The sequence below is a fragment of the Polypterus senegalus genome, unplaced genomic scaffold, assembly GCF_016835505.1.
Source record: "Polypterus senegalus isolate Bchr_013 unplaced genomic scaffold, ASM1683550v1 scaffold_2840, whole genome shotgun sequence".
Lineage (NCBI taxonomy): Eukaryota > Metazoa > Chordata > Cladistia > Polypteriformes > Polypteridae > Polypterus > Polypterus senegalus.
In genome coordinates this window covers 3,265-15,549 of record NW_024384915.1, presented here as the reverse complement: position 1 = coordinate 15,549, position 12,285 = coordinate 3,265, and the positions used below count along the sequence as shown (strand labels likewise).

Genomic DNA, 12,285 nt, shown 5'->3' with positions numbered 1-12,285 from the left:
AAACCATCAGCTGATGCTAAACTGCCATCTTTACCCTTTCCTTCCATTGTTAGAGACCCAATTAACTTCAATTTATAACCAGCATTATGGGAGAACTGCTGTTGATTATGGCCATACCAGTTTGAAAGCGCCTGATCTTGAAGTTGAAGACGAGTATCGCCCAGTATACGTGGCTTGCGACCGCCTTGCAACATCGAATGCTTGCTTTATTCATGACAGTTGCACTGAACCATGAACATCAGTGATGCCTTTGAATGACTTTTTCTTCCAATGGAAGGCTCACCTGACTTCATATAACCAGCATTATGAAGTGCAGCTTGACTGCACTACCTACCTGTAAAGAACCCTGATACTTTCAATTTAAAACGCATGCGCCTGCCAGTACTTTAATGGCCTGCTGAGGCCTGTATCTTGTTTCGTACTACCGCTATGACCATCATACTGCTGGGGAACTGAACCTTTATCCTTTCCATTTAGCGATCGACCAATTTCAATTTATAACCAGCATTATGGAGCACTGCTGTTATTTACCATGAAGTTTACAGCGTCTGAACCTGAGTTAAAGACGCACGGTTCGCCCAGTATACGCGGATTGCAGACCCCCTTTTGCAAACTCGAATGTTAAGCTGTTATTCATTACTGTTGTACTGAAATAAACTTCAGTGTATGCCTTGAATGCATCATTTTACTCTTCCAATGGAGCGCCCACCCGATCTTCAATATATAACCAGATTATAGCGCAGCTGCTTGCTTACGGCCTAACTCAGTAAAAGACTTGTGGAGTTTGATCTAGGAGTAAATACGCAGCGTTGCCAGTTCTTGGAGGAGAGGGCCGGGATCCCCGGATGCTGTAAGCTATTTCCGACTGTACTAATCAACCTGCCCATCACTGCCTGGAACTGCACTTTATCCTTTCCATTGTTAGAGACCCACCAACTTCAATTTATAATCAGCATTATGGAGAACTGCTGCTTGATATGGCCATACCAGTTTGAAGCGCCTGATCTTGAGTTGAAGACGCACGTATCGCCCAGATAGGCTTGCAGACCGCCTTGCAACATCGAACTGTGTAAGCTTTATTCATGACAGTGCACTGAACCATGAACATCAGTGTATGCCTTTAAAATGCATCTTTTTCTTTCCAATGGAAGCGCCCACCCTGATCTTCAATTATAACCAGCACTATGAAGTGCAGCTTTTGCTACAGCCATACAGTGTAAAAGAACCGATGTACTTTGATCACGAGGTTAAATACGCAAGCGCCTGCCAGTACTTTAATGGGAGCGCCTGGGAACCCGGGATGCTGTGTTTTTTCCTGTACGAATACGCCACTTGACCATCATTGTACGGCTGGGAACTGAACCTTTATCCTTTCCATTGTTAGCGACTGACCTGAACTTCAATTTATAACCAGCATTATGGAGCACTGCTGTTATTTATGGCTATGTTCAGCTTTGGGTGCTGCCTGAACTTGGAAGAAGACGCACGGTTCACTTCCAGTATACGATTCGTATCGCTCCTATAAAAATCGAATGCTGTAAGCTGTTATTCATTACTGTTGTACTGAACATAAATCCTGGTGTATGCCTTTGAAATGCATCATTTTTCTTTCCAATGGAAGCGCCCACCTTCATCTTCAATATATAACCAGGATTATGGTTTAGCTTTGCTTACGGCCATACCAGTAAAAGCACCTGATGTAGTTTGATCTAGAGGTAAAAACACGCATCCGCTCTGCCAGTTCTGGAGGGGAGTGGCTGGGATCCCTGGATGCTATAAGCTATTTTTCTGTACTGTACTAATCAACCTGACCATCAGCGTATGCCTGGGAACTGCATCTTTATCCTTTCCATTGTTAGAGACTCCACCCTCAACTTCAATTTATAACCAGCATTATGGAGAACGCTGCTGATTATGGCCATACCAGTTTGAAAGCGCCTGATCTTGGAAGTTGAAGACGCACGTATCGCTTCCCAGTATACGTGGCTTGCAGACCGCCTTAAGATAACATCGAATGCTGTAAGCTTCTTTCATGACAGTTGCACTGAACCACAACATCAGTGTATGCCTTTGAAATGCATCTTTTTTCTTCCAATGGAAGCGCTCCACCCCGATCTTCAATATATAACCAGCATTATGAAGCGCAGCTTTTGCTTACAGCCATACTCAGTGTGTAAAAGAACCGGGATGTACTTTGGATCTACGAGGTTAAACACGCATGCGCGCCAGTACTTTAATGGGAGGCTGCCGGGATCCCCGGATGCTGTGTTTTTTCCTGTACTGTAACTACGCCACTTGACCATCATTGCATGGCTGGGAACTGAACCTTTATCCTTTCCATTGTTAGCGATCGACCCGGAACTTCAATTTATAAACTGGCATTATGGAGCACTGCTGTTATTTATGGCCATACTCATTAAAAGCGTCTGAACTTGGAAGCTAAAGACGCACGGTTCGCCCAGCATACGGATTGCAGACCGCCTTGCAAAATCGAATGCTGTAAGCTGTTATTCATTACTGTTGTACTGAACATAAACCGTGCGTATGCCTTGAAATGCATCATTTTACTTTCCAAATGGAAGCGCTCCACCCTGTTCTGCAATATATAACCAGGATTATAAGCGCAGCTGCTGCTTACGGCCATACCAGTAAAAAGCACCTGGATGTAGTTTGATCTAGGAGGTAACACGCAAGCGCTCTGCCAGTTCTCTTGGAGGGGAGTATGGCTGGGATCCCCGGATGCTGTAAGCCATTTCTTCCTGTAATTGTACTAATCAACCTGACCATCAGCGTATGCCTGGGAACCGCATCTTTATCCTTTCCATTGTTAGAGACCCACCTGAACTTCAATTTATAACCAGCATTATGGAGAACTGCTGCTGATGCGGCCATACCAGTTTGAAAGCGCCTGATCTTGGAAGTTGAAGACGCACGTGATCGTCTAGTATACGTGGCTTGCAGACCGCCTTGCAACATCGAATGCTGTAAGCTTTTCATGACAGTTGCACTGAACTATGAACATCAGTGTATGCCTTTGAAATGCATCTTTTCTTTCCAATGGAAGCTCTCCACCCCGATCTTCAATATATACAGGTATTATGAAGTGCAGCTTTGCTTACGGCCATACCAGTGTAAAGAACCCGATGTACTTTGATCTACGAGGTTAAACACGCATGCGCCTGCCAGTACTTTTAATGGGAGGCTGCCTGGGATCCCTGGATGCTGTGTTTTTTTCCTGTACTGTAACTACGCCACTTGACCATCATTGCATGGCTGGGAACTGAACCTTTATCCTTTCCATTGTTAGCGATCGACCTGAACTTCAATTTATAACCAGCATTATGGGAGTACCGCTGTTATTATGGCCATACTAGGCTTGGGTAAAGCGTCTGAACTTGGCTAAAAGACGCACGGTTCGCCCAGTATACGCGGATTGCAGACCGCCTTGCAAAATCGAATGCTGTAAGCTGTTATTCATTACTGTTGTAATTGAACATAAACTTCAGTGTATGCCTTTGAAATGCATCATTTACTTTCCAATGGAAGCGCTCCACCCTGATCTTCAATATATAACCAGGATTATGAAGCGCAGCTGCTGCTTACATGGCCATAAATTAGTAAAAGCAATCTGGGATGGTTTGATCTAGGAGGTGTAAACACGCATGCGCTCTGCCAGTTCTTGGAGGGGAGAGTGCTGGGATCCCCTGATGCTGTAAGCTATTTTCCTGTACTGAACTAATCAACCTGACCATCAGCGTATACCTGGGAACTGCATCTTTATCCTTTCCATTGTTAGAGACCCACCTGAACTTCAATTTGCAACCAGCATTATGGAGAACTGCTGCTGATTGGTGGCCATACCAGCTTGAAAGCGCCTGATCTTGAAGTTGAAGACGCACGTATCGCCCAGTATACGTGGCTTGCAGACCGCCTTTGCAACATCGAATGCTGTAAGCTTCTTTCATGACAGTTGCACTGAACCATGAACATCAGTGTATGCCTTTGAAATGCATCTTTTTTTCTTTCCAATGGAAGCGCTCCACCCCGATCTTCAATATATAACCAGCATTATGAAGTGCAGCTTTGGCTTTGCTGTTTCAAGGCCCAGTTTAAATGAACCTGATGTACTTTGATTCACGAGTACAACACGCATGCGCTCTGCCAGTGTACTTTTGCAATGGGAGGCTGCCTGGGGATCCCCGATGCTGTAAGCTTTTTCCTGTACTGTAACTACGCCACTTGGACCATCATTGCATGGTTGGGAACTGAACCTTTATCCTTTCCATTGTTAGCGACTGACCCGAACTTCAATTTATAACCAGCATTATGGAGAACTGCTGTTGATTATGGCCATACCAGTGTGAAAGTGCCTGATCTTGAAGCTGAAGACGCACGTGTATCACCCAGTATACGTGGCTTGCAGATCCGCCTTGCAACATCGAATGTTTTATCCATGACAGTTGCACTGAACCATGAACATCAGTGTTTGCCTTTGAAATGCATCTTTTCTTCCAATGGAAGCGCTCCAATCTCGATCTTCAATATATAACCAGTATTATGAAGTGCAGCTTTTATTACAGCCATACCAGTGTAAAAGAACCTGATGTACCTTGATCTACGAGGTTGAAATATATGCGCTCTGCCAGTACTTTAATGGGAGGCTGCCTGGGATCCCCGGATGCTGTAAGCTTTTTTCCTGTACTGTAACTACGCCACTTGACCATCATTGCATGGCTGGGAACTGAACCTTTATCCTTTCCATTGTTAGCGATCGACCTGAACTTCAATTCTATAACCAGCATTATGGAGCACTGCTGTTATTTATGGCCATCATTTAAAAGCGTCTGAACTGAAGTTAAAGACGCAATGGTTCGCCCAGTATAGCGGATTGCAGACCGCCTTGCAAAATCGAATGCTGTAAGCTGTTATTCATTACTGGTACTGAACATAAACTTGTGCGTATGCCTTGGAATGCATCATTTTTCTTCCAATGAAGGCTCCACCCCTGATCTTCAATATATAACCAGGATTATGAAGCGCAGCTGTTGCTTACGGCCATACCAAAAGCACCTGATGTAGTTTGATCTAGGAGGTAAAACACGCATGCGCTCTGCCAGTTCTTGGAGGGAGTATGCTGATCCCGGATGCTGTAAGCCATTTTCCTGTATCACTGTACTAATCAACCTGACCATCAGCGTATGCCTTGGGAACTGCATCTTTATCTTTCCATTGTTAGAGACCCACCTGAACTTCAATTTATAACCAGCATTATAAGAGAACTGCTGTTGATTATGGCTATACCAGTGAAAGCGCCCTGATCTTGAAGCTGGAAGACGACGATGCCCCAGTATACGTGGCTTGGGTAGACCGCCTTGGTAAATATCGAATGCTGTAAGCTTTATTCATGATAGCGTAATTCGAACCATGAACACGTGTATGCCTTGAAATGCATCTTTTTCTTCTTCCAATGGAAGGCCCACCTCGATCTTCAATATATAACCAGCATTATGAAGTGCAGCTTTGCTTACGGCCATACCTTGCGTAAAAGAACCCGATGTACTTTGATCCAGGTTAAATACGCATGCGCTCTGCCAGTACTTTAATGGGAGGCCGCCTAATCCCCGGATGCTGTAAGCTTTTTTCCTGTACCGTAACTACGCCACTTGACCACTGTATTGCATGGCTGGAACTGAACTCTGGTCCTTCCATTGTTAGCGACCGACCTGAACTTCAATTTATAACCAGCATTATGGAGCACTGCTGTTATTTATGGCCATACCAGCTTAAAAGTTGCCCGAACTTGGAAGTTAAAGACGCACGGTTCGCCCAGTATACGCGGATTGCAGACCGCCTTGCAAAATCGAATGCTGTAAGCTGTTATTCACATTGCTGTACTGGAATATAAACTTGTGTGTAGCCTTTGAAATGCATCATTTTACTTTCCAAATGGAAGGCTCCACCCCGATCTTCAATATATAACCAGTGGATTATGAAGCGTAGCTGTTGCTTACGTACATACCAGTAAAAAGCACCTGATGAAGTTTGATCTAGGAGGTAAACACGCATGAGCTCTGCCAGTTCTTGAGGGGGAGTGGCTGGGATCCCCTGGATGCTGTAAGCTATTTTCCTGTACTGTACCTAATCACCTGACCATCAGCGTATGCCTGGGAACTGCATCTTTATCCTTCTTCCATTGTTAGAGACCCACCTGAACTTCAATTTATAACCAGCATTATGGAGAACTGCTGCTGGATTGGTACTATACCAGTTTGAAAGCGCCTGATCTTGAAGTTGAAGACGCACGTATCGCCCAGTATACGGCTTGGTAGACCGCCTTGCAACATCGAATGCTGTGTTTCTTCAGCGACAGTTGCACTGAACCATGAACATCAGTGTATGCCTTTGAAATGCATCTTTTTCTTCCAATGGAAGCGCTCCACCCCGATCTTCTTCAATATATAACGCATGAAGTGCAGTTTTGCTTACAGCCATACCTGGTGCGTAAAAGAACCCGATGTACTTTTGATCTACGAGGTTAAATACGCATGCGCCTGCCAGTAATTCTTTAATGGGAGGCTGCCTGGGATCCCCGATGCTGTGTTTTTTCCTGTACTGTAATCCACGCCACTTTGACCATCATTGCAATGGCTGGGAACTGAACCTTTATCCTTCCATTGTTAGCGATCGACCTGAACTTCAATTTATAACCAGCATTGCGGAGCACTGTTGTTGCTATTTATGGCCATACCAGTTTAAAAGCGTCTGAACTTGGAAGTTAAAAGACGCACGGTTCGCCCAGTATACGCGGGATTGCAGACCGCCTTGCAAAATCGAATGCTGTAAGCTGTTATTCATTACCGTTGTACTGAACATAAACTTGCGCGCCTTTTGAAATGCATCATTTTACTTCTTCCAATGCAAAGGCCCACCCCTGATCTTCAATATATAACCAGGATTATGAAGCGCAGCTGTTGGGCTTACGGCCATACCAGTAAAAAGTAACCTGATGTAGTTTGATCTAGGAGGTAAAATGACGCATGCGCTCTGCCAGTTCTGAGGGGGAGAGGGCTGGATCCCCTGATGCTGTAAGCCATTTTCCTGTAGCCTGTACTAATCAACCTGACCATCAGCGTATGCCTGGAACTGTGACTTATCCTTTCCATTGTTAGAGACCCACCTGAACTTCAATTTTATAACCAGCATTATGGAGAACTGCTGTTGATTATGGCTATACCAGTTTGAAAGCGCCTGATCTTGAAGTTGAAGACGCACGTATCGCCCAGTATATGTGGCTTGCATACCGCCTTGCAACATCGAATGCTGTAAGCTTTATTCATGACAGTTGCACTGAACCATGAAATATCAGTGTATGCCTTTGAAATGCATCTTTTTTCTTTCCAATGGAAGGCTCCACCCCATCTTCAAATATAAACGGCATTATGAAGTGCAGCTTTGCTTACAGCCAAGGCCCAGTTTAAAATGAACCCAGATGTACTTTGATCTACGATAAGTTAAATACGCATGCGCTCTGCCAGTACTTTAATGGGAGGCTGCCTGGGATCCCCGGATGTGTTTTTTCATGTAAATGCAATCATTTAATTTGACCATCATTGTACGGCTGGGAACTGAACCTTTATCCTTCCATTGTTAGCAATCGACCCGAACTTCAATTTATAACCAGCATTATGAGAACTGCTGTTGATTGGCGGCCATACCCAGTGTGAAAGCGCCTGATCTTGAAGTTGGAAGACGCACGTATCACCCAGTATAATGTATTTGCAGACCGCCTTGCAACATCGAATGCTGTAAGCTTTTATTCATGACAGTTGCACTGAACCATGAACATCAGTGTTTGCCTTTGAAATGCATCTTTTTTCTTCCAATGGAAGCTCCACCCCGATCTTCAATATAACCAGCATTATGAAGTGCAGCTTTGCCATGTGCCGCCTACAGTAAAAGAACCTGATGTACTTGATCACGAGGTTAACACGGCCACGCGCTTCTGCCGTACTCCTTTAATGGGAGGCCGCCTGGGATCCCGGATGCTGTGTTTTTTCCTGTAATCGTAACTACGCCACTTGACCATCATTGTATGGCTGGGAACTGAACCTTATCCTTCCATTGTTAGCGATCGACCCAACTTCAATTTATACCAGCATTATGGACACTGCTGTTATTTATGGCCATATACTAGTTTAAAAGCGTCTGGAACTCTGGAAGTTAAAGACGCACGGTTCGGCCCAGTATACGCGATTGCAGACCGCCTTGCAAAATCGAATGCTGTAAGCCGTTATTCATTACTGTTGTACTGAACATAAATCCCAGTGTATGCCTTTGAAACGCATCATTTTTCTTCTTAAATGCAGTTTCCACCCCGATCTTCAATATATAACCAGGATTATGAAGCTTAGCTGTTGCTTACGGCCATACCCAGTAAAAAGCACCTGATGTAGCTTGATCTAGGAGGGGTAAAACATTTACGCGCTCTTGCCAGTTCTGTGGAGGGGAGTGGCTGGGATCCCGGATGCTGTGTTATTTTCCTGTACTGTACTAATCAACCTGACCATCAGCTACATAATTCTAAAAATGGACAAGCGAAAGTTGTTCATTTCAACTATTTTTAGATTTGGACTGATGAACAATATTGTTTTTTTCATCTGATATTTTATTTTTGCTTTGATTTGGACTTAAATCCATTCAAGCGTTTGGAGTTTCAAATTAAATATTTACATTGATAGAAATTAATTATTTTCTTTCTCATGCACTGCTGTCAAAAGTTCCCGAAGTGTGATTTAACGGAGAGTGACAGATCAGATTTCGAGCCATTATCGTTGTGGAGGGAAGCGCAGCAACAGGTCTGGATTGATTTTGGCGTGTAATTTTGTTTAATTACCGTTTGAGTTATACTTCAGCATAGTCATTCGAACAACGTCTTAACATCAAGTTCATGTGCAATTGGGAAGTCACTTTCAGATACGCTAGCAGCACTGCGGTTTTCTTTAGTGCATTCAGCACCACAAACTTGCTTCCGTGCCGCAATTTGCATATGAAATTGATGTTAGAACGTTATTCGAACTGCGACTTTTTGACTGCCATTCACAACCCGCCACGCCAGCACGTAGTCGCACGCCTTCGCAGCCCAGAAGATCCAGGAAGGCAGACGGCATTTTTGTAAGTAGCGACATCAAACTTTGAAGAGTTATTTTACGGTAAGTTTTCAATATTTTTTGTTATATACAAGTTCATTGTTATGGTGAAACATATATTTAATAATATGTAATATAATGTTTGGGGCTGGACTTGTTAGTTAACCGTTACAATATGTCGGCGTTCACTGTGGTGTTATTGCATTGTACGACTGACTTGCATCAATGTTCTAAAAATACATATTTTGAAAAAAATCATGATATAAGTGCAGTAACTTCAAATATGAGTGTGGATATCAGTTGTTGGGTTTAGATATACGATGTATGCAGAGAATGTTTTAAAAGCACTTAAATTACAAACACTTAGATATGATTTTGAAAATGGCGGTTAAAACTTAATAGGCACATGTGTTGCATTTATGAGAATAACATTTTTTGTTGTATAAGCAAGGGAATAATGTCTTTGATTCAGATATTGATATTCAGATACATCAACATATACGTGACTGAATAGTCTTTGTGGGTGATAATAATAAAACTGGTGATAGCGAATTATCCTTTAACCGAGCCGAGTCGGAGAGAGGCATTGGAGAACCAACGGAAACTTGTTCTCTTCTGCTACTTCAGACAGACATCTCACTGTAGCTGACGGGCCTTACCTTGAGTACAGAACAAAACACTTGAATGCACAAAAAGCTTGTAGCAATGTTTGATTTTTACGGTCGTCTGAGATGATAATTAAATTGCGTTGAGAAGGCCCACTTCATTGTCACGACATTTTGGCATACATATGTTCGTTAAACAATGGTTGTGTGTTTCAGAATTTAACAAAAGCATGTTGGAAAATGAGACCGGTTTGGGAAACCCAGTGTTTTAACTTGTCTCCTTTTATAGAGTATAATCCTTCTCAATTTAATTTAGTGATTGAGTAATGAAGAGGATATATGATTATATGAGTTGGTTATTTCATTATTGAGTTTTATTATTTGAATTGAGGATGCATAGTTCTTGAGTCCTAGAAAGGGACTTTTTTTTAACCATTTTTTGTATTGTTAATGCTTATATTGTGGACGAACAATAGTATGAGAACAATGTCTTTGACAAGGTTTGTTGGATAAAACTGTAAAGAAAGACACTTTGTCTTGTTTTCACTCGTACATAACACCTCAGAGTTTATGTATTTAATCATGTAGTCCCGTTAAATATGTATTTAGTGATTGAGCCATTTAAGTATTAATTACTTTAAATCTACTATTTATTGTAAATATTTCTTATTCTTTTAGATGCTCTTTGTGCAGATTGAACAAAAACCTTAGTCATCTTACACTACAAAATATAAAGAAGCCGAGACAGGCTGAAGCAAACAACTACCCTGCTTTACCAAGTGGTCAGACCAAAGAAAGCCTTGAAAAAGAAAGGACATTGCTACTGCAAGAAATGAAGAAGAGAAACAATGAGAAAGTGATTCGAGAAATGATGGCAAAGACTTTGCCTACAGGAGACAACAAGTGGTAAATGAACAGCCAAGGATTGTGGATTTTGTGAAGAGATGGCCTGCCTCTTTCAAAAGAATGAGGTTTGTTTTCAGTAGATTATATTTGTACATTTTACTTTCAATTTAGCTGTGCCTCAATCTTGTTTTTGTATGTGTTTCAGATTAATGCAGAATCTCTTCAAGTCACAACTGTTCCCTTGAGTCCAGGTTCTTTCAGAGTTAGACAGACATTCCAGTCAGCTCATCAAACTCATTAGCAGCAAAGATGGAGCCACACGAGTCAAAACTAGCAACTAAATGACTGCTTTGTATCAGGTACAGTGAAACGTGGCCTTATCTGAAAAGCTAAGTTTGTCATGATACAAACCATGCAAAATAAGACATTGTTTAAAAACTAAATATATATATTAAAATCGTAGTACTGTTCTCATTTTCAGACTAGTGACATCAACACAAGAAGAGAATTAGTGCATAGATTCCTTATTCTCTATCTTGGTGAGGATGACAAGTGCCTGTTAAAAGACTATCTGGTAAGTACAAATAAACTTATCTTTTACAAAGTGATTAATATTGCTCTGTAAAATTTGCTTCTACTTAATCATGGTATTCATTCTAGTGAAAGTTCAGTTCTAACATCTAGGAGTCTTAACACTGATGATTTTATCATTCACTGTGCATCCACAATAAAAAAATATGGCATTAAATTTTTGCGAGATGTCTGGGACATAATGAAAAAAAATCTATTGTTTATCTAACCAATGTTCTGATACATTTAAGTTATTGGCATTTTTCTGACGGATTTTTCCCTTTGACTTGATGAAATGTTCAGCAGCAGGGTGGCTATTACCAGTGTACCATTACTTGTGCAATGTATACATATAGCTTACTTTCTGGAATTATGTCCCACAGGATTGTCAAGTTGAGAAAGTTGAACAAGACGTGGAAAGAATGACCATGGGCATCCTCAGTATCCGAAGGAGGGTGATGAACTTTTAGTTCATTTGCAGATGTTGGGATCATCATTGAGGGTGTTGAGGTGATGAATGAACTCTTCAGTTGCCTCTGCTTATGCAATACTGTTTGGACTAATATACACACTAAACTTAAGTTATCCAAATGAATTGAAAGTGACATTCGAGATGTTTCAAAAAATCTTCATACAACTAGATGAACAGAAAAAATCATGTAGAGAACAGACTTTATACACCAAGCTACTTAACAGTGAATGAGAAAATGTAGAATGTAATGTATGTTCTGTCATTCGAGTTTTTGGTTTTCAGTTTTGATGTATTCAACTTTTAATAGGTCTTTACTCTCCAGATTTAAAAAAAAAATGGAGTTGCATTTGCATGAATCGGTAGTGTTCTCTGTAAATATATAGAAATAGCGTTGAAGGAACATGTTACAGTTGTTGATGCAGCAGTTGTTTCACTGTCACCATGTTTGCATATGGCTAAGACTGGCCTTGTGTTTTATAGGCTTAGAGCCAATTGCTCATGTTTTCTTTTGCACCTAATTGACAACTGAATGCAATTTGTGGGAACTATGTGCTGAAAATGTGATTACTTCTACTTTTTGTTTCTTTCTCTTCACATTTCTTTGGAATGTAATTTCACTGATGTGTGAACGGGGTTATAAAATACT

General features: G+C 41.6%; 1 long non-coding RNA gene across 1 annotated transcript; it reads left to right on the top strand.

Moving 5' to 3' along the window:
- Positions 1–10,867: 10,867 nt before the first annotated feature.
- LOC120522151 lies at positions 10,868–11,604 on the top strand. The gene is made up of 3 exons (XR_005632298.1): positions 10,868–10,956; positions 11,079–11,171; positions 11,551–11,604. It is a non-coding gene; the product is annotated as an uncharacterized LOC120522151 (long non-coding RNA).
- Positions 11,605–12,285: the final 681 nt, after the last annotated feature.